Source organism: Aquila chrysaetos, chromosome 8 (genome assembly GCF_900496995.4).
Source record: "Aquila chrysaetos chrysaetos chromosome 8, bAquChr1.4, whole genome shotgun sequence".
Taxonomy (NCBI): domain Eukaryota; kingdom Metazoa; phylum Chordata; class Aves; order Accipitriformes; family Accipitridae; genus Aquila; species Aquila chrysaetos.
In genome coordinates this window covers 27434131-27460487 of record NC_044011.1, presented here as the reverse complement: position 1 = coordinate 27460487, position 26357 = coordinate 27434131, and the positions used below count along the sequence as shown (strand labels likewise).

At 44.2% G+C, this 26357-nt stretch overlaps 1 protein-coding gene across 1 annotated transcript in view; it reads left to right on the top strand.

The window, feature by feature from the left end:
• The first annotated feature begins 7349 nt into the window (after positions 1–7349).
• The window catches only part of SERTAD2 (SERTA domain containing 2), an 86184-nt gene continuing 67176 nt past the window's right edge, over positions 7350–26357 (top strand). The window contains exon 1 of the mRNA XM_030022623.2: positions 7350–7810. The gene's annotated coding sequence lies outside the window, so the exon portion shown is untranslated. The remainder of the gene's footprint in view (positions 7811–26357) is intronic.

Here is a 26357-nt window from a genome sequence, read left to right as displayed (position 1 = left end):
GTCTTATGGGCTATGCGGGACTGGGTCTGAAAATCGGGTAAGAGAAAGAAAATTCTTATTACCACTATGCAGCTCCTTTAGAGGTCTCACAAAACTGTGTTTGCTATCCCTGCTAAGGTGAGCAGGCTGCCACCAGTTAAAAACAAGTTGATGGAAAGGGGATGGGAAGTGTCCTGGCACAGGGAAAGCAACCCTTCTCATCTGACAATGCTGGGTGGTGCATGGTGTGATACTGAAAAGCCACATAACCCATCATCCTCCCTCCTCACACCATTCCTCTGTGGAGCTGAAAGCCTACAGACCCTTTTTCAGAGGTGGATCAGCACGTACGGATTCCCCTTGGATTGCCTCCTGCACGTATGGATTCCCCTCGGCACGCCGAACGCTGTGCCACAACTGACAGCCAGGACACTTGGGTTTTGCATCCTTCTCAACTTGGAGATGCTTCAGCCCTGCCTTAAGAACTGCACGGTCACCCTGGAAATGTGGGGCAAGCCAGTAAAATTTCAGGATGCCTCTGGAAGGCTGTTTTAAAAGTGGATCAGAACCGACAGCCTACAGAGGAAAATTTTGTTTTATTCTCCAGTTCTTGGTTCTTCAGTTTTCAAGAGGCACATTCATAAACCATAAAAGCAAATTATCCCTCCACTGACACGGATCCAGCCTTGACCTTTCTGCAGCATAATTAAAACGTAAAAGAGCTTTGCTGGATTGTCACATGTCTAAAAGTGTTCCTTTCATTTATACCCCACTTTCTGCCAGCACCAATGTGTAAGGAACCGATGGAGAACTGGTAGTTCTCCTATGATAAAATCCTGATTTTGAGGGACTTGCAACTCCAGCTGGACAAACACCTCATAGGATATAATTCACTCTTGAACTCAGCGTGCTTGTCCACTTGCAGCTTACAGTTTTCTTGTTTGAAATTTTCTCACCAGTTATTTCCTACCACTAAATCCTGTTCTCATGGACCGCACAAAAGCATCCCTGCTACAAGTACTTGACACTTGGCATTTGACAGAGGAAGTGTGCTTGGTTCATTGCTATTATTTATTGTATTTTTGTCAGTGTTTCAGTTCTGCCACTCCATTCCTAAGCAGGAAAAACCATATGGCCCTTCTCCTGAACGGGCTGTAGTCAGGTGACAACTGGCAATACCGAGGTGCTGCAGGTAATCTTAATGCTTCTAGCACACTTGGCTGTGGAAGTCTGCAAACAAATACCCAGTAGGCATTTAAGAGGACCGTGTAAAAATTCTTCTAGTTTATGCAGTAAATGTAGGGACAAAAAATAAAAGAACATATTTAAACTGTGGTTTGGACTTTGGACTTAAGAGTGAAGTGGTCAGTATTGTATTTTAATATAATAAATGTCATGTGGTTTCTGGTAATGGAATAATACAAGCAACTCAGCGCATTATACATTCATGTATTAGATCAGAAAAGTTTGTAAACCAGGCAATAAAGGTGTTTGAGCAGATGTACTTACAAGATATCAGTGAAGTAATTTCAGTTTTAAAATTACATGAAAAGTTGGTGTTTGACAGTGCTGTGTGGGGACACAGTGACACTGGACAGCCGAAAGCGTTAACCAACAGAAGCAGCACGGTGTAAGGTGTAGGAGCAGCTTACAAAATTGTGTGTAAATGGCATGCTTTAGGGATAAAAACCATCACAGAATTTTTTTTTCCTTTAGGTAAAGGAGGGTCTGTTCTTTTGCAACAAGAGCTCTGGATCTGCTCTCAGTCATTTGCAAAGCAAAAGGATTTGGAACGTGATGCTAAACTGCTGGAGCATGCACATTAGGCTGCTTATGTGATGGTAGTAATGACATTAAACTTCAATCTCAGTCTTTTAAACTGCACAATTAGACTGTATGTCCCATAATAAACCAAATAATTTTCATAAAACTATTTAGAAATATGAACCTCATTTAAGAAAAGCAAGTATATTACATTGGCATACCTTTGCTCCCAGTTCTACCTAACAATCACCAACAGGGAAAGAATAAAAAGTATCCTTTTGTTTGTTGTATCTGTATCTCAGCACATAGTATTGTTATTTCTTTGCTAAATTCAGATGGTCTCCAAGAATCTGTAAGCTCATTGCAGCTGGGCAGTGTTTATAGACATATGGCAGAGGATGGTTTTCAAAGGAATTTAAATATTGCAGGGAGCGGTTTTATATTCCAGGGCCCCAAGTTTGCTTTGTGATAGCGGTTTACTTTCACTGTTGCTCAAGAAAGGAGCCCTCTGTTCAGAGGGAAATGCAGAAGGTGTGAAGTGAACAAATAAAATGTTACATTTTCCATCCCTGGCATAGCAGCGGAATAGGAAGCAGCCCGGCAGAAAAAGAGATGAGACTGGATAAATAGGAAAGATACATGACCTGAACAAATCAGACATATAATACTGGTTTGCATTCCCTGAGTCGATGAACATAAATTAACACCCGGTAAGATGACTGTGTTTTTGAGATAAAATTTTGCTTTCCATGAATACCCTCTAAAATGGGCTTAAAATTCTTTCCATAAACATTTTTAGCTGCTAATCTAATTGACTGGAATGTTTTCAAAAAGCAAACACAGCTGAAGGAAATTCATTGCTTTTATTCACATATAAGTGAGTATTTGCAGGTTTTTAAAGGTATTCCCTGGGGCCAATAACTAACTAAACAACCTTATTTTGTAAACAACTATGGTGCAGTAAAAGACCCAGGCTCTGAGGTCTTTGCATGAAACTATCTGCCAAATCATCTCGATTATGCTCAAAAGAAAGAATATTTTTAGCAAGTGTTGCCTTGAACGCGACACACACCTTCTGACACTCCCTGGAAGACGTAGCTGAAAGTGAAGTTTATGTCACCAGAGCACCTGCATGGGGATCAAAGATTTCTGACTGCTTGAGATGCTCATGGATGCAAGTGGGGAGGGATCGGGCCCCTCTTGCCAGAGCCTGATTTGATTTGGGCTTTGAAACCTCAAATTCATGGGCTTCAGGGGAATCACTCCCCATTTACAAGAGTGGGAGAGCTGCATCAAGCTCCTGGGACCTAGCCCGGCTACAGGCACGCTACACACCTTGAACAGACTTGGTTGCCTGAGCTCCTTTTACTTCGAGTTTTGTGGTTTGTTTCTTTCTCTCTAATGACTTCTGTAGCAGCAGCTGTGGAAACCTTCAGGTAAAGCCAGAGCCAAACCCAAGACGTGCGACCTCACTCCAGAGTTTTGCACCACACACAAATTATGGAGGGCAAGCTACTGAATTTCCAAGCCAGGGACGACAACTATCCCTGCTGAGCTGATGCTGATCTTTGTCTAAGCAGCACTAGTTTTATTGTAAGCAGTTTTGAAGCAGTTTGGTAGAAATGCTGTAATTTCTAAACCCAGTCTAACTGAAGAGTAGCTTGGCTCAGTTCAGCTGAAGCAGACACGCTTCTAAACAACTGACCCTAAACAACCAAACTTGCAAAAACCAAAATAAACCACCTCAAATAGAAATCACCTTCGGCAGCAGGCCGTGTTTTCAAACTTTTCTCTGTAACTGTGAAATTGAGATTTTAAAAGTAAAAGCTGAGATCTTCATATAATCGCTTCCTCGCCAGCACTGGCCCTGAAGAAAAACTGATGTATATTGGGAAAGCTGCAGCACCGTGATGGTATGAAATATTACCTTGGTTGCTGTCTCTGGGAGCACGCGCGTGCGAAGCCCCCGTAGTAGGTTGTAGCAGCAGAGCAGGATGATTGCATATAGACTTTCACCCTCCAGAAGCAATTGTGCCCAAATTCATGAGCTCAGTTTCTGTCTCAATTCTGTTAGAATATTGCTGTTAAAGAAGATACAACTATGAAAAGGCAGTCTACCCTGAAATTCCCACCCCTTTCAGTTCTTTGAAGAGGGTGTGTACATATACATATATATATTTATCTATTATTGAACAGTAAATACTCCGTGCTTCATTTTATTTGCCAAATTGCACAGAATCTGATGCAAAGCCCTCTTTTGTGCAGCGTTCAGAAGTCGCTAAGCATGAATCAGGGCGTGAGCATTGATTGATGAAGGTTGCAGAACCTTGCAAGTATTTTAACCTCTTACTATGGCAGGGGAAAAAAAAAAAGACAGATCTTAAATTCTCTGCTTTTGCTATCAATTCAAATATGGGGATCACTTATAAAAATCCTTTGTTATTTCCAATGATTAGCTGGAGCGAATCCCTTATGCCAAGGTAACTGTCTTGGGTTTCAATGGAAACAGGTCTGTGCCAAACAAAATGCACGTTCGTATTCATAAATTTTAATGCAAAGAGCCAATCACTCAGAAGAAGAGCAAAAGGCAGTATGCGTAAAACAAAACGTAATAAAAGAACAATAGGGTAGATTCAGTTTGTTCTAATCCAACAGCAGTTAAAGCAAGAGCATTTACAATAGCAGAGCTCAGTGGATTCCAACAGGAAAGGAAATATTAGTCAACAAATCCTCAAAGTTTTATGAACGCACCAGGTGGGGTGAGGAAACCTTCAGATGATTTCAAAGCAGACTGAAGAAACAGGGAAGATGAGGTAGTTATTAAACAACTTTATTTTCCCAATATTATCTTAGAATTGAAAGATTCATGGCTTTAGGCAGCTGACGAGCAGAGCGGTGCCACCACCCAAGGAATTCTGCATGTAAGAAACTCCCTGGACCCTCAGCAGGATGAAGGTGTTGGGAGAAAAAACCCAGAGGCATTAAGCCAGGTATGTTTCATAGTGTTGGGGGGTAAAATTGTAACATAAAATATTATAGCTAATTTCTTAAACTTCACTGTGTGCCAGTCCTAGATGCTCAGGAAAGTATAAGACCCCACTTCTGCTCTTTCTTTGATGGAAGAAAAATCCCACTCAAACCCTACTAAATCTGTATGCCACTACTTTTTTTTTTTTTTTTTTCCCCCTGATATGATGGCATTACTGGTCTTATTTTTCTTCCCCTTTCTTATTAGCACAATCTGAGTACTGTTGATCCTGGATTTCTTGCAAGACACTGTGGACTATAGGACAGCTGGTGGGATGATGCCTTAGATGCCAAGAGACAACTCTGAAGGCCATTTTTTGGGTGTGGGATTTAACATTACTGCTTCAAATGAGGAACTGTGAAATCTTCACTACAGCTCCCTGGATCTCGATAAAAGCAGGCAGGAAAAAAATGTAATTAGTCCCACTATTTCTCAAGTGAAAAACAAGAACAAATTATTGCAGGTTATAGTTTTTCAGCTCTTCAATTACTGTGGATGCCAAAATAAGAAAAAAAAAATCTGTATTTATAGCATGCTGTCCAGGGAACAAGTTTTTAAAGCAAACAAAACTGTGTATTTTTGCAGCCTGGGAAAACGCCAATGTAGTCCCTTATTCTGATAGCGTTATCTCATTGTCTTACAGAAGTCTATCAGCTATTTTATGCTTTCACTGCAAAAACCAGGTCTTAGTTTAAGAGTTTGTACGTAGAGATGAAGAGGTGAAACACAATTTGGGTATCTAATTTCCTTCACTGGGATTAAATTTTTGGTAAGGCTCCAGTATTTGTTGGAAACTCCTACTGGGCATTACTTCCTCACTCTACCCAAAAATAAATTCCTCCAATATTAATCCTTTGTGAAAACAGCGTTGCTTTTTTACATCACTGATACTGCTCCTATCTGTCAATTCCTCCTAGCAGCACAAGAGGAATTGCGCTTTGCAACGCAGCTGTCAATGCTTTTATTTTTTCATTCATCTGGTCAAATTTTGACATCATGCCGGAACCTGAGATGTGCTTTGTTCTCTAAAAATCTGTCAGAATAATTAAAAAAAAAAAAAAAAAAAAAAAGGGAGGGGGAAGGTGGGGGAGGGAGGTGGAAATATTCAGACCTTGAGCCGTGACACCTGTCAAACACAAGCAAACCCCAACTTCCCAGTTCCAAACCCCGGGGTCCTTTGGGGCTGAGGGAAGCCGAGGCTTCCACAGCCGAGCTGGCTGCAGTCAGCCCCCCTCCCCCGCCCAGGCTTTTTACCTCCCACCCGGCGCCCGGCCAGCCCTTCCCCGCCCGGTGCCAGCGGGGCTGCCCCGGCTTCCCCTGGAGCAGGCCCCAGCTCCGGTCTTCTTCCTCCCGCGGGAAACGACCTTGGCTGCGCCGCGCTGCTCTCCTCTCCGCCCCGGACATCTCCCGGCCGCCGTCCCCGCTCCGCAGGCAGCCCCGGGGCGAGCCCTTCCCCTCCCCGGGGTCTCAGAGGCGCCGGGCCCACTCCCTCCGCCCCGCCTCGTTCGCTGAGGTAAACCCGGCCTCGGCCAGCTCGGTGCCCCCGCGCTGAGGTAACCCCAACCTCGGCCAGCTCGGTGCCCCCCTCTCGCTGAGGTAACCCCGGCCTCGGCCAGCTCGGTGCCCCCGCGCTGAGGTAACCCCAACCTCGGCCAGCTCGGTGCTCCCCCTCTCGCTGAGGTAACCCCCGCCTCGGCCAGCTCGGTGCCCCCCTCTCGCTGAGGTAACCCCGGCCTCGGCCAGCTCGGTGCCCCCGCGCTGAGGTAACCCCAACCTCGGCCAGCTCGGTGCTCCCCCTCTCGCTGAGGTAACCCCCGCCTCGGCCAGCTCGGTGCCCCACTCTCGCTGAGGTAACCCCCGCCTCGGCCAGCTCGGTGCCCCCCCTCTCGCTGAGGTAACCCCCGCCTCGGCCAGCTCGGTGCCCCCGCGCTGAGGTAACCCCTGCCTCGGCCAGCTCGGTGCCCGCCCCCGCCGCTCGCTGAGATAACCTCCGCCCACGCCCTCACACCGATGCCGGCTGGGCGCCCCCGCCCGCCGCCCTCGGGGCCGCCTGCATGCCCGCCTGCATGCCCGCGCCCCTCCCCCGGGCCGGGCCGGGCCGGGCAGGGCCACCCGCCCGCCAGCTCCAGTCACGCTCCCTCCCCCGCCCTCCGCGCGACCATCTCCCGGGGAAGAGGCGGGAGAAGGCACTTCTCTCCCCTCCCTCCCTCCCCTTCTCCCGCACCCTTTTGATTGGGCCGGGCCGTGCCGACCATCAACCCAATCCTCAATACTGGTTGGCCGCGGCGGCAGGCCAGGGCGCAGCTCCCGCCCCGCGGGCGTCCCTCCAGCCCTCCCCAACACTTCGCGGCAGTGTCCTCAGAAGACTCATTGGGCCGAAGGGGCCGCTCCAGCGCTGGCGGCAGATCCGCGCGCCCATTGGCCGGCCACCGCGCCAATCCGGCGGGCCGCGGCGCCCCGTAGGCTGGCGGGGCGCCCGGGGGGCGGGGCGGAGCGGCCTCCGCCCCCCTCTCCCCGGTCCCGCCCTGTGACTAACTCCCGTGTGTGAGTCACGGCGCGGCCCGTCAGCGCCGTTAAATGCCGTGTGCGGGCGGGCGGCGCTGCCTGGGCTGCCCCGGCCCCCTGCGCGCGGGCGGCCGCCTCCCCCGCCTCCTCCCCCGGTACATGGCTGGCGGGCCGTACTTGTCACGGTGTCACATCCTCCCCGCCGGCTGCGGCCCCAACTTCCCCCCCAGCTCGGCTGCCGCCGCCGCCCGGGGCCACCGCAGCGGCATGGGATAGAGCACAGCCGCCTCAGCGCCTGGCCGCCGCCTCCGTCGCGCAGCCCGGCGCCTCGCCGCACGCTCATTTTAAATTAATTCCCCTCTCCGGTTTAAATTCCTCTCCCGTGTGTGTCGTTCCCCCCGCTACTGCTTCTTCACACCCTCCCGGCGTCCCCTCTTTCCGTTGACCCCCCTCCCCTTTTGGCCGCCCCCCGCTCCCCTCAGCGCCTCCCTCAACGGTCCTCAACGGCCCTCGCCGCGGAGCCCCCCGGAGCGGGTGAGTGCCGGGCACAGCCTTCCCGGGCTCGCTCCTTTCTGCCTGCCGGGGCGGGGGGGTGTGTGGTGTGGGTGCGAGGCGGGGGGGGTAGAGGGTGGGCGGCGGGCCGGGGCAGCCCCCGGTTGTCCGGGGAGGCGGCGGGGCGGGCGGGGGCAGCGCGGCGGCGGCGGTCCCTCCGCTCGCTGCCAACTGTTTGAAAGTTGGGGGCATTCGCCTCACAGCGCAGCCTGGCACCGGCCGGGGAGATACTTTCCCCCTCGGACTGGAAAGGGGGAGGGGGGGGGATAAAAAAAATATAAAAACCCGGCGTCGTTGCCAGCTACAAATGCGTGTCATGCTGTCGATGACACGTTTGGTTGTAATTCCTACCCCCCCCCCCCCATCCCCGGTTGAGACCGCGGCTGAGGCTGTGGTGAAGGTTGACGTGAGGGGCAGCGGGCTCCCGAAATCCACTCAGGTCGATTGGCGGGCCAGACCCCTCCGGACCGGGCTCTGGCCACCGTCCTTCTTGGGAAAACCCACCTTTTTTTATTTCCAGGTGCACCATCCTCCTCCCCACCCTGTCATGCCTGGATGTTTTGATATTACCAGGGCTTGACTTGGCGTGGCAGGAAAATGCATGTATTGTAGGGTGAAGCCGTGGTCCACAGTGGGGAGTTTTGGTGGCTTGGATTGATATTGGGAGCACTTAATGTAAAATGGTTATGTCTCTCTTTCATTGCTATTGATTTTTATTTTTTTTTCCTCCTTAATGTATTTTTAGAAACGTGAATGTGGTGTACGTTCTCATGTGCCGTACGTTCAGAGTAGCTAAAATAAAACAGATACATGGAAAACCCCAGCAAGTACAGTAGTGTTTCCATATGCAGGGTGTCTGAAGCCTTAGTACTTTGCTGGGTTTAGTTATTAATATTAATTGCTCGATCTTTGTAATTCATATCATATGGAAACTAATTGCTGAATTGAAGGTTTACCAAACCTCACAGCGCTCCAAAATCATCTTTCTCAGACATCTGAAAAATAAATCTACTGAACTTTTGTTAAGAGGAAAAGCCAGCATCATTCTGAGAATCTTCCACATGAAGTTTCTTTTTTTAAGCCAAGCACTCTTGTAAATGAGAAGTAGTAAAGTATGGCTCTAGTCAGTGACTACTTAAGTGTAGTCTTAAGTATGCTTAAGATCAGTAAATTTCTAGAGGAAATGAAGTCTTTAACACATCTTGTCTTGCTTTTATCTATAAGGAGAAGGAGAGAAACAGAAAAAAAAATCAGCCCTGAGATTTATCCCAAATAGCAAATTAGTCCTTATCCAAAGGAGTAATTTGCCCAATGTAACCCCAAAGCTTCCTAAATGTCTGTTACTTTGCCTTTATGGGGGGGCGTTGAGCTGTGGTCTCTTGAATCAATATGAAGTGGGCCTGCTTCTCCTCTGGTACTAGTTTAGCACCAGTGTAACTTCATTAACTTTAACCGAGTGGATTTGCATTAATGTGAAAAGTAATCAAGAAACCCATGTTTTCAGAAAGGCCCTTATAGTAGTGACGTGACAAGCTGTGATTCTTTCTCTCATCAGACCCAATTACGCCACCCTTACTCACGCTGAGAGGTACTTTACTGCGCAAGTTCTCCCTGCGATGCTTGTATGACTACTTGTGTACTACAGTACCAATTTGGGTGAGGTAGAGTGGAGCTTATTTTCTTGATAATTATTTTTTCCCCTTCCCTTGAAATAAGAATATGTTGGATAACTATTTTTCTTGGGTTGTGAAGAAAACTTCTGAGGATTAAATGTAAAGCTGCTCTGTTAAGTGACTGTATCAAAAAGACCCTGTTCAGGACTTCTGTGCTACCAGTGGAACAGGCAGGTAAGTTTTCTGTGTGTTTAGCTTTCCCTTGTTGCTATGGAAAGTAGGAAAAAGATTGTTGAAAAATTCATTCTCTTGTCCTGAAATTCCTTTATGCCTGAGAGAATCCATACCTACACGCGGTGTTCAAGTTGGAGGGTTTTTTCTTCCTCTCCTTCTCCAGAACCCCTCCAAACATTCGTATCGCATTGTTTAAATGTTTGCTGTTGAAATCACTGGCAGCAGGATCAGGCCCTCAGTTGTTTTTCTTTAAAGCAATTGATAATGGCTTGGATGTGATGTTGTAGAAAGATAATATTATCTTGTGTGTCCACAGCTCAGATCCACTGTCTTATTACAATCTCAGAAGAAAGCTTCGAACTAAGCAGCCTGTAAAGAAAATATGTCTAACAAAGCAGAACTGTCTTCTGCCTTTATGTTCTTATTTATAAATCTCTTGAAAGTTTGCTTGATACTCTTTCAGAACAAGACACAATTCTTTCATGTTTGTTTCATGTTTTCACTTCCTCATATGACTGTGTTCATTGCTAAGCTTTTGTGTCACTGATTGAAATGCTATTGTAATTAGCATTAATTATGCAAACTAGATTGTTTTTAGAGGCTCTCCAACTCTGTATTGATACTGTCAACTTGTTTGTTTGTTGAACAAAAATCCACACATTTCACATTTCACCATTCTCAGAGGAAATAGATTAACGGGTTCCAAATTAATATATTAATGGGAAACCATAGCAAAATTAAGCTATTTTAGCTCAAATGGCACACTGAATCTTGATGGAGATGGTGAATACAGTATGGTTGGATCTGAAATATCAAGGCAGGGTAAATGGGGGGGAGCAAGAAGAGGACTAGGTGCAGCCATTTGGGGAAGGTGTTTACACTGCAGAATTCCACCACATTCTTTCCAGATAGACAGTACTAGATTAATTGGGCCAAATTCTGCAGCCCCTAATGGAGCAAAACTCTCACTGAAGTATACCTGAGCTGTCTGCTTGGTTGTAGACTGCTGAATTTGCTCGAGAAATGGAGAAAAATGGCAGAGTTTACTTCATTAATTATTTAGGACATTTTGGATTTTAGACTTAGAGAAGATATCTTCCTTTAATTTGGTTTAGAAGGTGTTCCAGGTTTGGGTTTTTTTTTTTAAAGAAAAACTTATTAAAAATATCTTTGAAATATACATTCACTTATAAAATATTCCCTATAGAAATGGTAACATTTTACAATTTTTTTTATAATGTTAATTATAGTGACATTCACAAAAGTCTCTATGTATGATTCTGAATCACCCCCTTGAAACACTTCTGAGCTGAGAAGGACTTTAGAATCTCTCCCTAGAAATCGTAATTGTTGCAATATTTATAAGTTGTATTGTTGTGTACTCTCAGGAAGAAAAAAAAGGGGTGGGGAGAAGAGTTTAAATGAGAATTTGTTGTCATGATGTCAAATCTGAAAATATATGCAGACTGGCAGATTATTCCCTGTCTTAAAAATTAAGTCTCTCTAATTTCCCATTTAAATAAGCAAAATTTGGTTTGCAGTTTGCTTTGGGTAATGAAAGAGAGGTTTTTTGTTTCTACTTTCGGTGCAGTGGTCCTCTAGAAAGTTAGAAACAGCGCCCTGGGGCTCAGCGAAGTGGAGGGTGTATAATTATATGGGAAGGCTCCACAGCATCAGTGAATTAGCATTAGCAGCTGAGTGAGTTTGTTAAGCTGAAGAGATGGTATTATGGAAATCAATAAAATGCTGATTTCTTTTTCTTATTGCAGATTCCATGTTAAAAGGAAAAGATGCTATTTGTTTGTCTGCCTTTCATGTAGGCTTGCTAAACCATTAGTTGATTTGAAAAGGAAGGTTTTTCAGTTCAGACAATAAGTAGTCAGATTTTTTTTTTTAACTCTTTTAAATCTTTATTTATTAGATTGTCTTCCAGAAATTACACTAACATCCTGGCCTGCAAGTGGCTTCAAGTGTGTCTGTCAGCAGAGGCAAGAGTGAAGGTTGCTTATTTTTCTTATGACATGCTGGTGTGGCATTTTTTGTTGTAGCCCAAATGCTCTATGTTCCTGACATTCCTGTTTCTGCTTTAAATTAAATTGTCTCAAGTGTTTGGAGGGTTCTGATGGGATGTACTGAAATCCACGGTAAAAATAAAAGAGAAATAGTGACCTTAACTGTTTTCAGAGATGTGAGTCAAGAGGGCTGATATTAATCACTGTAAGATCCATAATAAGCATTGGCCTTTATTTCTTTGTCTCAAAGCTTCTCCGGCTTTTATTCCAGAAAGACAAGTAACCAGATCATTCATCACATTAAGCACTTACAGAGAAATGACAGATCGACAGCCTTATGTTGAGCACTGTGTAACATGTATGATGCATTAAGTTCTGATGATCTATATAAAACATTTTAACTGGGAGGAACAGTAAATGGGAACGGCTGTCTTCTAATCCAAGGACTTTGTTTTCTTCCTTCTTCCTGATTGAAATTAAACTTAAGTTCATAATCAATTATTTTATTTTAAAATATCTGTATGCTATGACCCTTGATAAAATACTCTGAAACGTTTTACTCAAGCTAAGATACACTAAGCGCTTTGCGGGAACCTGGGAAACCTGTCTGCCTTAGTGGTGGACAGCATGACTGACGGTAATCTGGTGGACTTTATGGAACTAGGATGGTCCAACTCAGCAGCTTCTTCAGGGACGCTGCAGTGAGCATGTTTTGTGACATGTGAGCAGCGTATGTATAGAGTTCAGATATCATGAGGCATATGGAGCATGTTCTTGTATGAATAGAAACAGTTCAAAATGCTGGATTTATGATGCAGGCAACAGTAAAGGTCAGCAACTTGGAAAATTAATAATATGGTTTGTGTTGACATTTCAGAGGGAATTCTGGTGGGGGTGTTGTTCCAGTGAATGTAAACTTGCTGGTCCGGCCACACAGATAAAATAGGCAGCCTGTCTCTTATCTCTTTGGTAACCCAAACCTTTTTACTGAGAAACTGGCAAAATTATGTTTATAGTCTCCCTATGCTTTATTGTTTCTGCTAATTTCTAATTAGACCCAGTGAGGGCCAGCGTGGTGCTTTTAGTGCTCAACTACAGCTTAGAAATGACACTCTGCTTTCTAATGATTATGAGCAGGTGAAATCACAGAAAGGACAGGGGAGTTGGAGTAACGTAGTATGCAAGTAAATTCCTGATTCTCTAAAATATTTGCCTGTAGTTGTAGTGATCCACAGTACTTCATGTCTCTGGCATTGCTGTGGGTGTCCAGTTAAGGACAGTTTAAGAACACAGAAATGAAAAAAACCAGGGATGAAGAGATGGCAGCTGAACCTGAACAAAACCTTTTTAGCTCTTACTAACAGGAGGAAACAGGGAGGAAGATCCCAAGAAATAATGAGGATAAAGTCTTTCATAACTGCAAAATTACAGTAGTGATGGTGACTCTCAAAAAGTAGCTTCTAGATAGAGAAGGAATTGTAGTCACTTTGCTGTCTTTTCATAAGCTGTGGCTAAAGCATTAGTTCTGAGAGCAAGTGTGTCGAGAGCTTGGGTTCTTCCTCTTTAAAATTTAAAAGTTTGTATTCATATATTTGCTGTGGGGCAAAATAAAATACTGCTTATTTGATTATCCAGATTCAACATTCTCATTAAAAAAAAATACACACCCTGGTTTTTGTTGAAATGAAGTCAGATATTCCTGTGGATGCCTTGTCACTTTTGGTTATCTTTTTTCAGTTTCCTTTCTTCTAAGTATCTCTTCATCGTCTGCTTTCCTTCTTTCCATCCTACTGAATTCCTTTTCTGTCATTGTTTTTGATTCCTTCTACTTCTTTCCAGCCAACTTTTTTTTTCCATTTGTTGTTGTTCTTTCTAGTCTTAATCAACTACCAGTGTTGTTGCTTGCTTCTAGAATCACATTAACAGCTCTGAATAACACTGTTCTACACAGGGTACAAATAAATAGCAACTGATCCTTCCTTAAAAAGCTTACAGTGGGAATGTGAAATCGGGGGACTGGCATCCAGCTCCTGTTTTTTGTGGCCCACACTTCTTGGTTTTGGTATGGAAAGCAGTTGCGCTGCTGTCATGCAGTGCTAAGGCACGTGTTGAGGTATGGGATGCCAGTAATATTTAGTGTCCTCTGCCCTTGGCAAGGAAAAGGTTCACCACTGCTCACCCATAGTCCAAAAGGCAAATGTGAAGGGAGAGCCTGTTGGAGGTGTGACATGAGTTGGTGCAGTCATTCAGAAGGAGTAAGGACCACAGCCAGGAATAATACCCAGGTGTCATCAGCTTCAGACATGTGCCCTGTGCTGTAGCAAAGCAGGTTTTTTTTCTTCTTCTATGCTTTATGGAGCTCAGTTCTATTTTTTTTTTTGGTTCTTCTGCTTCTGTTTATTTGGCTGTCTTCTCTGTTTTAGTCTTTTCTTGTCTTTAATACGTCATGGCTACTAATGACCTCTCAGACTGCATCGCAGGGATGTTATTAAGACTTAGTGGGTTTTCCCTCATCCTGTGCTGGAATATTTGGCCATTGCCAAAGAAATTGAGGTCAGAATCAGGGCCTCTTGAGTACTATGCGCCAAAAAGTATGTATGTGTTGAAGGTACCAAAATACTCTTTAAATAAAAAAAAAACAAACAAACAACAAAAACCCCACAAGATTTGTAGTTAAAAACCCTAATACTTGGTTTGTGATGCAATGTGACAACTAAGGTATAAAATGAGATAGGTTTTCTCTGGTGATGTAAAGGTAGAAGGTGCACCGTTTTTAAAACAACCTTTAAACTATTAAACCTTTTTAAAGGAACACACCAATCCTTTCCTGAACCTGCTAATTTGAAGGTTTTGGAAGGTAAGCAGTTCTCCTTCCTGTGAGAGGGAGCGTATTTCATAGTAAAGTTTCTAAACAGAGCTGAAGTCTCTAGGCTTGGGGGTGATGATGGTTGTTGCCTGATATCAAGTGAAAGGGGTAGCAGCCAGATACGCAATGGGAAAAAGCCCAGGAATAGGGCATCCTTCCAGCATTCAGCCAACACAAGGAGGCTGTTTTAACTGTCCTTTGATTTGGAGTATTTTTAATTTATTCCCTGTTTTCACATATTTCAGTGCAAATTCTAGAGAAAGGTAGTTTCTGTCTTTTTGGATTGGCAGATTTTTGTGGCATTACTACTTGGAAAGTCCAAAAGAGAAAAAAAAAAATTTTACAAAAAAAATATCTCAGATATAGTCTTCTAGTGTCCCCCCTGCCGTGTTCAAAATGAGATAGTCTTCCCTTGTTCAGAATAAAAGCTGTGATAATCCATTTCCTTTGCTGTGATAATCCATTGCCCAAAAGTCCTGGTAGCATAATTTGATTGTGGTGCTTGGACAGCTATCATATCACTCCTATAGAACAACAGTGTTTGTAATGTTATAATCCAAGAAATCCAGAGTTAAAGTGCTTAGAGCAGTGACTAATTGCATGCTAGTGAGTATTACTGTATCTTCCTGATTTATGTCTCTCATTGGCCAAGACAGACTTGCAGATGAGTTCTTAACATATTATTCAAGAAGATGGTAGTGCTCTGTGTTTAAATTGCTTGTTGTTACAGATTTTTTTATTCTTCCTTCCCAATGTGGGGTTCAGACCTCCTTATTAGTTTTATGGGAAAGCCACAGATCCAGATTCTTTCTGGAGCTGTTGCAGCATGAGTGAACAAACTGTGTAGGGCTTGTTTCAAGAGCTATGAAAGTAGCCCATGCTCCTTACCCCCCAAAAGTTAAGACTCTCTATTATCTCTGGGGCTTTTCTGTGGTTTTTGTTCTATTTTTTCTTTTTCCTTTCCCTTTCTTCCACACTTGAACCCTGATTCTGAAGGAGCTGGAGCAATTACCCAGCCTATCTTACATCTTTCCATTCAGAAGAGGGTGGGGTGAGAAAGAAGGTCTGCACTGGACTGCAGATGTTCTTTCTAGCCCCTTCGCCACTCCCAAGTCACACTTCTTCAACCTGGAAAAACAGCAGAGGAAAGACTTGTGCTTGAACACTTTTTCCTGGCTTTAATGAGAGATTAAGGAAAAATCCTTCTTTTACAAAGAGAGGAAGTAGCGTAGGTAAATGCATCTAGCACCCTTTAGGAAAGGGTCACCACCATGGGGGTACTGCTAAGAAAGGTTGCCATATCATCCCAGACTCTGCACCACACTGTTGTGAAAGGCTCCTATGAAATGAAGAAGCTATATAGCTGGTGTGTGCATGTGTATTTCTGAAGGTTATGCTGGATTTCTGCCATGCCACAAAACTGATTAGAATAATTTATAATAAAAAGTGGGGCATGGATTTCAGAAATGGATAATGTGATGGGGGAAGGGGGGAAGTGGGTGGCAGGGAAGGCAAATCTGAAGGTTTTCCTGGTCAGTGGGTTTACCCCAAAGTGTAGATTTTCTACCACTGTCTGTAGGAAGAAGCTACCACCCTTGCTTTTGTTGTCACAGATGACTGCTCTATGCTTAGCTTAATATACATATCGTGTGCTTATGCGTTGCTGTTTGTTTATTTACTTGCAGTAGGACTCAGAATATTCCAGGTACTTTCCAGGTGTGCTTACAGGTAACCTCTGCTCCAAGGACTTCACAAATCTGAGAGAGGACAGAGGAAAGTAAATAGGTGGGAATTTACAGGTTAGTACTGAGAAACAGAATGAGATTCACAGGACACAGGGCCCTTGATAAGAATGTGAGTGTGTGGCAAAGGTACTGTGCAGGTGAGGTGAGGAGAAGGATATGTGCAGTGGCCTCCATCAAAGAAATGGGCACCATGCTGACAAGTGCTCTGACTGCTGAGCCTTCTGTCTATTCTGCATTTATCAGCCATCTAGGCCTAGTAAATGTGCGCGTTTTGGTCCCTGGTGTGTCTGGAAAGAAAAGAGATCCTTTGCTTTGCTTCTGCATTACAAGTCAGTCCTTGGTCAGTTTAGAGCACCTGACACCTGATCTGTCTCTTGGACTCTTTCCCCTGTATTTGTCATTGTGTGATGTGATGGCTGTGTAAGTGGAGTTATTCTGTCATGTTCTGTGCAGAGAAATGCTGTGAAAATGAGAAAGCAGGGGAATGAGGCATGCGAGGTGTGTGCGTGCAACATGAGGCTTGACAAGGCCAGTGAGAAGTAGCATTGGGGTTTTGCACATGCATTCCTTGGGGCACAAAGTGTCATCACCTTCAATTCAATTTTTGCTGTGATTAAGGCCCCTGAGCATGTCTGTAACATAAAACAGAAAGAAAATGTTTTCTCTTCAGCCATCATTCTAGCATTGCTTATGTGCGTGTGAATCATTCCTCCTCCATCTGGAAGGATGAGATGCAGAGCTCTTTTCTAAGGAGGTATCTAACGTACATCCTCATAGCAGCCAGCAATTGGCATGACAAAAAGGTTACAGCTAGTGGCTGGCACTTTTCCCATCCATCTTGCCACTGGAAACATAATGCTTTTGCAATGTGCTTGTTCTTCAGGCACCAGTGTGCAGAGCCAGTCCTCGGGACACGCAAACAGAGCAGTTGCATGTTGTTCGCTTTTGTTTGTGTTGCTTCCTCAGTGACCCAAGAACTGGGAAGTGGGAGTAAGAGCAGTGAACTGATTTTCTTTATTAGAGTGTGGAATGGAGTGGATGGGAACAGTGGGGTACTTGTAGAACATCCCCAGGTGTGGGAAGATGAGCAGCAAAGCATCTAGCACTGCCAGTGTAATATCAAGTGTGGGAGAAGACCTTGTTTTGCTTCTAACCTTGTATGCTTTGCACAGGGCAAGGCAAAATTTGGTAGTATTGAGTGCACAAGGAAAAAAATTCTGATTTTAAAAAGTGTCATACGTTGCTCATGTAAACGGACTACCTTGTATATATTCTGTCCTTCACTTGAATTCAAAGAAGACCAAGGCCCTGACTTAATTAAGTTAGTCTCAAGTGTTCCTGTGATGTCAAGAAAGAATTTTTTTGCCTGTCTTTTTGTAGAGGGGTGTTTAAAGTGTTGTCGGAATGGACAGTAGAAAGAAGGGCCCTTAATCTCAGTACTATGCTTTAACAAATCTGTTGTTATCTTTCTCTGTTGCTGAGCATGACTGGAAATGTCCTCATCTTGCAGCAGTGACCAACTCAATAGGCAGTTCAAACCTAAATGTAGAAGCTGGATGTTCTGCTGAAGTTCCTTGAGGCACTCTTGAAACTCACCAAATGCATGCCCATGGGACTGGACATGTCTTTGCTGCTTCCTTTTGAAGGACAGTTGGAAATGAGGTAGAGTTGAGTCCAGGATATGCTGCCAGCCCCCAGGGCCTTTGGTGCATTTAATGAGCTGGTGTTTGGACCAGTTGTTCTCAGAGCTGGGACCAGTGGCTCTTTCTCCCAGGGGAATGCCTGTGCAAACAGGAAGAGCCTCTCTGGTCCCCATTCCTGCTCTGCATTTTAACCAGTGTCTGTTCTGCAAGGCAGGCTCATTTCTGCTGCAGGAGCTGAGAGTCATCTTTCCATCTCACACAGGATAGTCTGGAGGTTTAGGGCACTGCTCCGGCAAGACCTCAGCCAACTTGGGTTGGGGTGGGAATGGCAGGGAGGAAATCATCAGTCTGCCTCACCTGAGGGAGCTAAGTCCTCCTCTGCTTCATGGAGGATACAGACTTGTGGCCACTGCTGCTAGTGCCTTGTATATGAAGTGAGGAAGTTTGGCTTTTTAAAGGACAGGTTCCTGGCTTCATGTGTGGATGGAGGAACCTCCTTTCTGCTTCTTTGTGATGGGTGGGTTTAAGATGCAGCCCTGTTCTTAACATCTCTTATTAGCTGACTCTAGACAGTGACATGCTGAGCTCAGGAGTGTGAAGTACTGGCTTGTTCCCTAGTGTACTTTGGGTTTGAGGGAGAGAGAGATGGCTGATGGGGTCTATAGGCTTTCTGCAGTGGAGTTCCTGTTCTGAGATGAGAACAGCTGTGAACAGCTGTGCTCCTTTCCTTCGGAGCTGTTGTGACTGCAGGCAGGGACAGTGACACCTGCCTTGAACTGCTGAAGCTGAATGCTGCATGAGAGAGACTGTAGCTGTCTGCTCCCTCACAAAGTGCTTTTGGGAGGACGCTCTGGAGCTGGGATGTGAAATGGTGTCATAGAAAGCCCTGGAGAGTGAAATACTCCTGTGTATTAGGGCTCAGTGCTGGACTTTGTATCTGGGGAGAGCTTTTCTTTTACTATGTCTCAAACTTCTGCTTTTATCTTTCCTCTGATACATAATAGCCTGGAGAAGACCCTTCAGGCAGGGATGCTTCTTTACCTTCATGATTGCTGTTTATACTATAATATAATAAACACGATTAGCATTTCTGGCTTATTTCAGGGTGTGTGCTTGCCTGTGAAAAAGATTAGGATATGTTAACTCTGCCATCTTTCTTACCTGTGCCTGAGATATTATCTGCTTATGATCTTTCCCGATACATAACGGCTATGGAAAGGAAATAACACTCCCCATGCTTTTGGAAACATTTCAGTAGCTTGCCTTCAGTAAGTAGTACAGTGGTAATAGGGATGAGGGGTGATACGTACAGTGTCTTGCTTTGAAAACTGGCTTCTGGATCCTGCAGAGCATGGTCAGCAGGCCGAGGTTGTTCACATTGCACCCTTCACCTGCAGTGTCCAGTTGCAACATGCTCCATGTATATAAATTCAGCTCTGCTTTTCTTTGTGTGGCAGGTCGGAGTTCAAAGTCTGGGGACCCCTGAGGCAGACGAATTGCATTGCTGTGTGTGTTTGTATGTGTACACTCAGCAGGTGTATTTTCTCTTGTAATGTGTTCAATATCTTCCAGCCGGAGTCAACTGTGCGTATTTCCACTTGCTGAGAGGCTGAAGACCAGGTTCTCCTGGACTAAATTCCACCTAAGGCTCTGTGCTTGAAGGCCAGGAGTCAGCTAGAGGGAAATAAAAGATACAGGGACTTAGGTGCAATTTAGGGCATGTGAACTGGCTCCTCCTCTGCTACGATACCAGTGTGTCATAAGCATCTAATGTAGGAAGCTAGTAGTGAACAGGTCAGGCCAATGACCATATTTTCACTTTTCAGAGTGTTTCTAGACATACCGAACTGGACTCCCCACCTCTAACCCAGGTCTAATTTGAATTCTCAAACCAATCCCATCAATGTTAGGCAGAGCAAAGAACCTGATCCAAGCAGTGCTGCTTATTCTGGGAAAGCTCCTGACATCTCACAGCATTTACCTTCTGGAGGGTAACTGAAGGGGTGGGGGAGAGGCCTGGAGCTATGCTGGCACATATGTTGTTTTCTGGCTGTGTGGGTTTTTGTTGTTTTTCCCTCTTATAAGGTTTGAAAGCTTGCATTGCACCTGTGGCCTAGAAGGACTAGGCAATGCTCTGTTACCCATCAGCACCAGATAGATCTGGTGTTGAATGAGGGAGACGGTTGGGCTCTCGGACAAGTGGCACTGAGGGTGCTTTGCAGCATTCCCAGGATGCTTGGCTAGGGGGGAACTGAGCCCTCCCAGGCTTGCTTGTGGCCATAAAGAGTGTGATCTCTCACTATGTTGGCCCTGGTAATCTCTGACTATCAATCATCCTCTTCTCGTTTGGAAGAACTTTGACTTAATAATAATGAGAGATACATCAGCTTGAGTAATTTCTGTTTGAAGATATTAAGCTCCGAGAATACTGAAGAATATTGTATCCTAAGCTTTTGAGCAGTTCTGACTGTAATGCAGTGCTGTTCTTGGAATGATTTGTTTCAACTATAGGGCCAGTTTAAATGGAGCTATTTAAGTATATGTTGCTGTTCCTCATACATCAAAAAGTGAAGTTCAGTGAATAATGAGTTATCATGGGGCACCACAATGAGATAAGAACTCATCATAGCTTTGCAATAAATGGCAATGTCATTAAAGGAAAAAAGACTTTTTGTCTATAAGCTTAATTGGAAAAGCCAGAAATCTTGAGTGGAGATTTTTAGCATGCTGACCAACTGGAATATATTGTAGTAAGAGCAAATTTCTGTGTGCAGAGGGTGTCCAAGATTTTGATAGCTGTGTGAGCCACATGGCTGTGGAATATTTTCCTATGTGTGCCTTTTACGTAGATAAATGACAGGACCTGATTTCTGGTCCTGGAGGGGAAATGTAGTACCTTATTATTGAACAGCTTTCCAAGATGCAGCAGTTGTCAATAAACCTCAGCAGTGGACAATGAAGCTGTATTTGGCAGGTGTGGACTTTTTTTTAACTTTTAATGGCAATGACTTGCAGTTATGTCATGCTGTAGTTTTAAACTGTGCAAGGCGGTTTGACTCGTTTATGTTCTCATTCAGGTTTTTAATGTGCACACAGAAGAAGCTCATTTCTGGGATTGCTGATTATACAGATCGGAGGTGGGGATGACCAGCCCCGGTGTACAGGGTTATTAGGCACTCGCTCTTTCACTGAGTTTTTTAACACAGCCACTATGGTTGGATTTCCCTGTCTGCAGAATATAGGTTCATCTTGCAGTTTATAAAGAATTTTAAGAGGAATGATGTACAAGATCCATGCCACTTTTCTTCCCTTTGTGGTGCTTACTTTAACTTATTGCTTTTAGTAAGTAGAATCATTGTACCACTGTGGTCTCAGTGATAGTTAGCAGGACACCGCGATCTGCCCATCTGCAGCAGCTCTGCTGGAAAGGTCTAATCTGCAGGAGCCCTTGTTTGCTCTTAAGGATGAAATGCAATTGAGCATCTGGTGAAGTCTCCTCTATGGTAGAAATTAACCATAAATATATACCTGGGGATTTTTTAATCATTAGGCTTAAATTGATTATTTCCTACCAGTTGTGGGACTCCTAAAAACTACTTTTTCTCCTTCCATAAGAAAAATATCAGTTTGGTGGGCAAATGCTATCCTGTGGGTAAGATGTGGCAAGAATAATGTGTGAGGAGCAGTGTGAGGAAAAAGACAGCTTCCTGCTCTATGTTGTTTCTGATTTTTTTTTTTTTTCCTTCCTAATTACATGGAGTTGGAAGAATGAGCTGGTAGGATATGAATGTTGCCATCCCATAATAAGAGTTGTCATGGGTGCCATGCAAGCATGAAGCTTCAAGAGACTGTGATGTGTTTTGAGAACAGACCAGGAATAATTCAGGCCTGCACATGGCTTTCTCAGGTAGAAGGTAAGCTAAGGGAATGTCTACAAAGCTAGTGCCCAAAGCTGGAATTGTGCTCCCTGTTCCAGTTAAACCAATACATAAACAAACCAGTTCACTTGATGTTCCCATTAATTTGGACTGCTTACCTTTCCAGTTTTTCCAGCTTGTGATTTGAGCAGAATGAGCCAGTAGGAAAAATGACAGTCTGGAACTGGCTTGACTTGTCTCTGTCTCTCCCCAGAAAGCCAGTTTCTTTTCTACCACCGAAATAGGGACTGGCTCCACAGCTATTGTTCAGGACACCTGAGACTCCACAGCAAAATCATCTGCCACTGCCTAGAAAAGGGACAGCAAAGGAAAACTTGCAATCCTTTGCCAGCTCCTTCTGTGCCTCTCTACCTACTAAGGCTTTTCTCCACTGTACAAATGGTGTAGCAGCTGCGGCTTGAAAATCACTGGGGCTTTCCCCTCACCCTGGGGTATTTAACTGTATCCAGCCTTGGCACCTTTACAAGGAGAAGCAGCAGAAGCTGTGCGTGGGGCCACTGTCACGTCTGTGCTGAGCACGCTGCTTCTGACAGCCATGCTCTGCCTGTGTTTCCTTCTGACATGGCCACAGCACATGAAACAGGCTAGCCCATGGAAAGATGAGTAGCGCTGTTCTGACTTCAGGCCTTCGGGCCTCCGATGACCTCAGTCTTCTTGTCCTTGAAGATACTAGGCAGTAGCACAAATAAAAGCCTTTCCTTTTTATTGGAGAACCAAACACTTCAGTTGCTGAGGGATCTCTGGGACTGGTTGGAGTGGGTTTTCCCACTGTGTATGTGTGTGAGAGGGGGCATGGTAGGGAGAAGGAGACTGGGTACTCAGTGCAACGTTTAATTTGATTGTGTAACTCCACCACAGCATGCTCATGATGTGTGTTTCTGACTTAACCAAGAACCACTGAAGGTGCAAAGCCCATCTGTGTCCTCTCTGTTCCGGGAAGTCCTGACAAGCTTTTGGCTAAACAGTCAACAAGTCCACAGAGTCCCTTTGGTGCTTTGATGCCTGTGGAAAGACAAATTGACAGTGGGAGTCATTTTCTGGCTTGTGTTGCTGACTGTGACAAAAAAAAAATTCGGTTTGCTTGAACCAGAACAATGCTGAGCTGTGTGCAGGCTGGAGAATGCAGCCAGTGGTCTTTCCCTCATGCCTTGGGTCTTTTGAAGAAGATTTCTTTGGTATCAAAGTAGACCCTAACCTTCCGTAGGATCTTCTGATTGAATTCAGAAGTCCGTAGCTGAGATCCGAGGCCTGCTTTCTTTTCAGGATCACTTCGCTATCAATTTTTATACAGCTCTGCATGGGGCACTAGTGTAGACTTTGATGTGCTGTGTTCTCACCCATCACTAAGGGCTCCATGCTTTTGTATGCTGCGCCTGTGTATCAGTGGATACAGCTGGTATGCTCACCTATGAAAAGTGTTTCTTTTGTTTCCTTGATACTGCTAGAAGCCATTCTCAAGTATATTCTGCCAGGCAAAATAAAGCAAAACCTGTGAATCTCAAAAACTTAGAATCTTGAAGAAGACCAAGTAGGGAAATTGTATCTTTGGCAGCACCAAGGCCTTCTGACACAAAAGAGCACAGCAGTGATCCATGTCTCTTGAGACTTTGGAGATCAGGGGCTGGATTTCTCTTCTTATGCTGAAGGTTGCCAACCTCTGACCAAAAGAAAGAGAGTGGGGGGGTGGGGGAAGGAAAGAAAGAAATACGAGTTGGTTTCATTGAAAAAAGAAGAGAGATGCTGAAAAACTGTGGCTGAATTGGCTTGAGTTTATGATTGAAACACTTGCAGTAATTGGTTGTGAACTACTATAATGTTCACACGTTGTACTAGGGTGGGTTTTTTGTTTGCTGCTGGCTTGCCTTTTAGTCTTGTGTGCATGAAGAGGAGGGAAACAATCTCCTACATATGCATCTAAGGAGCTGACGTTCAATGACTGGAGCTGGGAGTAAACTGCACCTTAGACCAGGAAAAAAATAAACTGAGTAAATGAAGCCACTAGAGTTGTTTAGTGTATGGAACGGAGCCTGGCAGAGGAGATGCTGGCTGCAGCATTGCACATCTTCCTGGCCTGAGTGATGTGTCGGGGAATTGGAGAGGCTGAAATCCTCTGTGTTGGTTCTAAGTCTGGCATATGTGATAATTGAGATTTACTATAGGCTCCAGTGGGAGAAATGGAGAGGATTGCAAACTCCCAGAAGGTGATTTGAAAACTGTACTCCTGTGAGGAATATCACCTGGGAAAGGGGTATTCCTCCTTCTTTAGAAGGAACTAGAGATCAGCTGAGGCCATTTGCTCTAGCATTACATAGTAGTGTAAAACTCAGTCATAGGATTTTTATTTTTGAAGAGTTAGCAAACTGGGGAGTAGTGATAGAGGTATTTAGAACCGTGATTAACTGTGTTGATTTTGTGGCTGAACCAAAAATGTGGGTTGGTTTGAACTGAAAGATGAAAAATTTCTTTTGCTAACATGAAAAATCAAGATTTTGGGTAATCCTAAACACAAGTATTTTAGATTGTCTAAACTCCTTTAGGTTAAAGAGTAAGTGATTGAAAAACAGTTTTCTAGTTTTAGAGAAACAGGAATCTTAAGGGCTGTTCATTGAATTCAAATTGATTTCAGTCCTGAATCCACATTTTGCTGAACATAACATGGGACAGATTCACCTGCAGAGGGAAAGGGAGCTCTAGTCCCCACAGCTGCTCACTACACTAGCAGCCTGAATCTCTCCTGTATCATGGGGGCGTAATCACAACTGTTCAGCTCCCTTATTCAGAGCAGTGCTGTGCACACCCCTGAAATAGTTTTCCAGCCCAAAAAACATCCCAGCATCTATAACAGATAAAACTGAAAGTCAGTCACAGTGAGAAATAGAGATGGTTTTTTTCCAAAGAGCAGTGTGCGTGTGGAAGGCAAGTGAAAATGATTCCCTAATGAAAAAGCAGTAAAAGAGCTGAAGAGCACAGCTAAACAAAGGTCAAACCATGTAGACTGAATGCAGACAGAGGCTAAACTTATTTGCAATACATACAGAGAGTGCAGTATAAAATGAAGGTGGCCAGCCCAGGGAATATTACCATGCATAGATAATACATATATATGTAGATAATATATGTAATCATACATTCTGAAAGCCTGTCATCAGAACAAATTGCAAAACACAGAATGCGCACAGGAGTTCAAAAAAACATAGCTGGAGAACATAATACCATGGTCACCACAGAAACAGTGTTCCTTGGGGGTCACTTTGTTTAAAGCAACCCTCTAAGGCTGTACAATGCATTGGCAAGCAAATTCACATAAAGTGAATTTCCAAATAGGTGCTGGAGCTAGGTACAGTGAAATTTCAAGCGAATGAATGCAGAAAGGATTGGTGCCAGCCTTACAAAAGCAAAAAAAATAAGCCCCCTCAGATTCACCTGTTGGGCACAAAATCAGCCCATGTGGCAAAGCCCATGTTGGCATATCTATGTAAAGTTCGTTACTATTCAGTAGTGCTTTGCTATGAAACAGAAAGTCTCATAAGCCTGATTGGAAACACTCTGCAAATGCAGTTTTACAAATATATGTGCTGACCAGCATTTTTAAATAATGCAAGAGGCATTTCAAGGAAGAGTGGGTAAAGAAGTTGTGTGAGATACTGATACAGCTCCTTGCATCCCAGCAGTGTGTATGACCCATGTTGTGTCCCCCTTGTCTCTGAGACATGAAGCAAAAGGTGAAAGTGTTAAAAATAAGTGTTGCTGATTCAATGTAGTTATCGACCAAGTTATTAGCCTATGGTTCTGGTTTAAAGAAATAAATGCTATTTGGAACTATTGTCTGCGTACAGAAGGTCTAAATGAGGCCACCTTGAGAACTCTTTACCCCAGTGTGGTTACATGAGGAAGGTACAGAGATGAGAAGACTTCCAAAAGAGGAAATCATGTCTAGACTTCAAAATGCCAGTTCTCAGTTTTGTTTTAGGTGGTGATATCCTGTCTGGTATCTCTGAGCCAGTATGGAGGAGAAATAATTGACTGAGAGAAGGCAATAGTCAGTAACATAAGGAGATGCCATGTATCATTTCAGAGTAAAAGTTCCCAAACTTTCATATTGAAAATTGTCACCAGCCCCCAAAATTTTTCACAGACTAGAAAGGCAGCATGTATTTTATTGTCTGATAGTATATCAATTTAATACCACTGGCCAGCAGTGATGGAAAGTGTTCTTTTGAAGGCGGTCTGCAAGGTCTTGACTAACTTGCATGCTGTAGCCAATGTGCCGCCTTCATACATTTTATGTTAAAGGTTAAACATTTTTGCTTCTTTCATGTTTTAGCTGTCTTGGGTGTTGGGATGGATGTGCTGATTCCCAGCTTTTTTTATAGGTGACTTGATAAATGTAAATGTAGAACATTGGACCTAAGGAGTTAAGTTCACTATTTCCGGTAGTTCAAATTAAGATCCCCCAGTTTTGCATATTTTCTGTGTGT